We start from the raw sequence: 3,636 nt of genomic DNA on the forward strand, positions 1-3,636 counted from the left end.
TAGATGCACTAGTTTTCATTTGGTTCTTTAGACAAACTACAAATTTGTGATGCAACAAAACAGTCTGATATATATGAATTTAAAATTTAAAGAAAAAATCTAAATGCTCGACAATTTGTCTATTCAGTGGGTTTTATTCAAACGTCTGTTTCCAGCTAGTGTCAGGAATTCAGGATAGAAATATAGATCGTTTTGTCACCCTCCGTTTGTAGTTATACAATTCGTAAATAAATTGTTGGCTATTTTAAATTGTACGGTATTATACTTCAGTTTCCAGATAATGTCATGTCATCAGGAGAGAATACGCACTGTTTTGGGACCAACCCATCAACAGCTTTTTATGCGTACCGAATCCCTTCACTAATGTGAGGCCATATTATCTGAATTGCAAGTAAATGAACGTTTAATAATGTAGTGGTTTCTATTGCAGTAAACATATGATATGCATTTTAACGATTACCTCCAACATATGCTTTAAGGTATATATATATATATATATATATATATATATATATATATATATATATATATATATATGCACGCGTGTGTGTGTGTGTGTTTGTGTGCGTGAATATATATACATGCACACACACATATGTGTGTCTGTATGTGTGTGCGAATATATATATATATATATATATATATATATATATATATATATATATATATTGCCCTTAATTCCCAACACACACACAAACACATATATTCATATATATATATATATATATATATATATATATATATATATATATATATATATATATACATATATATATATATGTGTGTGTGTGTGTGTGTGTGTGGGCGGGGGAATTCAGAGTAATATATATTAGGTTTTTGTATAAGTTCCCGCCGCCTTTTTTTAGTAAGTTCGTGTGTGACCCAAGCTCCAAGTTTTTTTTGTGAACCTTCGCCTGAAGGTGGTGTAAAATTTTCGCAAAATAACACTTCCTCTTTTTACATAATTCCCCACATGTCTGATGGTCATCTTCCCTCAAGAGAATCCTGAGTTGGTCTTCGAATATCTTGATTGATCTTCCAGAAATGAGGAGCGTTACTGATGTAAAAATTACCGTTTTTATTTATCTAGTAAACCAACCTTGAACAGTTTCCACAGCTATAGTGTTTTCTCCATATTGGCATAAATATCTTTGGTCACTTCACTCGCTTTTTGACCTCGATTAAAGGCGAAAAGGAGGTGTCGAAAATGTGATTTTTTATCTACTTGACAATCCATCTGACAGTTCTGAAAAATAAGAAAAGATATATGAGCAACAGACGATGACCATTATCTTTTACAACAGAATACGTGCTTTCTAATGATATATAAGACTTTGGCAAATATTAAAAGATGTTTTAGAACAAACTTCTTTATAAGTGCATGGTTGTTTGCTTGAAGCATTGCTGGTAAAAGAATATGTGGAAGTTTGAAAAGCTGAGAGCAATGTGGAAAGACCGGAACCACAATGGAAACGGCTATCATAAAACTAAACACAATTTCACTAAGGAATCTAACTTATTGTTTAATTAATACAGTTACGAGATTATGCCAATTAAGGTCAGTGATTTCGGTGGGCTGAGAGTAAAGAGAAAGGAGAGGAAGATAAGATGAGGAATGCGTAGGTTTTGGGTGGGATGGGAGTGAAATAGAATGAAATAGGAATTAAATAAAGAGAATATTTTATTTAAGAATTAGACTAAAAATCACCTATAAAAACAATCTAACAAAATAAAAAGAGAAGAATAGGGTATAAGAGATATGAGAGTGAATAAGAGAAGATAGGCAAGAAAAATGAGATGATGAACTGAGTAAGTAGCAAATACGATGAAACAAACACAAAAAATATTAATATATGAGAACAAAGTAAAATATTATAGCCACCAAAATATATAAAATAACAATAATTAAGCCGAGTTAGCTCCAGTATATAATAATATAAACAAATAAAATATAAATAACAAAATATATTTATAACAAGTAAAAAGTAGAAAATAATTAAATACATAATAAAGTTAAGTACAATTATCTCCCTTACACCATAAATTACCCAAATTTGGCTGCGGTACTATAATAAATAAGAATCTTGGCTGCGTCGCAATAAGCAAAGAAATAAACAAAATATAGTATAATAATATGATAATAAATTTAAGCATTATTATATTTTCTAATTAAAATAAAATGCAAATAAGTAATTAAATAAAGAAATAAATAACATCACAAAAAGTATAGCATAAGTTAATATTAAATAAAAAAACTTATCCTCAATTACCTACACAATAAATTAATTATCTCTGACTGCGATACTAGCCTCTTGCTACGGTCCTAATTTTTTCCGCCACTTTGGATAATACGTTTCTTTTTTCAAAAGGGGTATTTTCTCCCGAAATCAATAAAGTTCCATACCACCAACGAACTTTATGTACTACGGACTTGCCATTAAGTTGGTTTGCTAACTATTAGCAGGTAAAGGAGTAATAGATGATTAAATAAATACTCGTTTTGTTTTTCCCCCACCCCTGCTTTCCTTCGCTGGTCCTGGATATGACCTTAAACTATATCCAGTGGTGAGGCCCTAGCTTGCGGGCTTTGGGGATGTGGAGCCACCCTTCAATTACCATTGCGCCCAGGGCCACTCTGACCCGGCATGGCAGTACCTGTTAGGGTCCCAACTATGGGTTAAATAGAAACCGACTTCAAAACAACAAAGATATTCTATTAAAAAATATTTCTTCAAAACCTTTGGATTCGGCATTAAATAAACCGAAAAGGGTTGATATGCCGTAAAACACAAACAACCAAACCAAGTTTTCCTTCGCTCTTCCGGTCTCTCCACATTGCTCACGGTTTTTCAAACTCACACACACACACACACACACACACACACACACACACACACACACACACACACACACACACACACATACACACACACACACACACACACACACACACACACACACACACGCGCGCGCGCGCGCACACACACACACACACACACACACATATATATATATATATATGAATGTATGTATATATATATATATGTAGACTTGTTTGTAATATACTGAATTTTACTGCGTTCGTATGATTCAGATTGTTCTGGCCATGTTATAAATATAAAAATAACATTCCAAAAAAAAAAAAAAAGTGAAATAAAGACATATAGAAATCTAATTTAAGAATTCAATGAATAGTATTATTAAAAGATATTAAATGGTTACGGGTTTTTGTGGTAACTTCTTATGACAGGTTTTTAAATAATTATACGAAAATTAGGTGATATATTAATATTTGAATAAGCTCTTGACAAAGGATTCGTCCAGGATAAATGTTTTCGCATGCTTCTTTTCCTTTAGGGAAATTTCTTTAAATAATGTTCTATTGTTACAGTGTTTTTATTCAAGAAAGGCTGGTTATGTGAAGATTTTTAAACGCCATAATGCTTGAAATTATCCAACTGGTCTTGAAACAATTGTAACTTACAATGAAACACACTTTTTGTTGCTACCAATTCCTTTTTTGAAGTCTTGGTTTTGTTAATACAGTATATATATATATATATATATATATATATATATATATATATATATATATATGTGTGTGTGTGTGTGTGTGTGTGTGTGTGTGTGTGTGTG

This window comes from Euprymna scolopes, chromosome 15 (assembly GCF_053919585.1).
Source record: "Euprymna scolopes isolate OS-2025 chromosome 15, ASM5391958v1, whole genome shotgun sequence".
Classification (NCBI taxonomy): Eukaryota; Metazoa; Mollusca; class Cephalopoda; order Sepiida; family Sepiolidae; genus Euprymna; species Euprymna scolopes.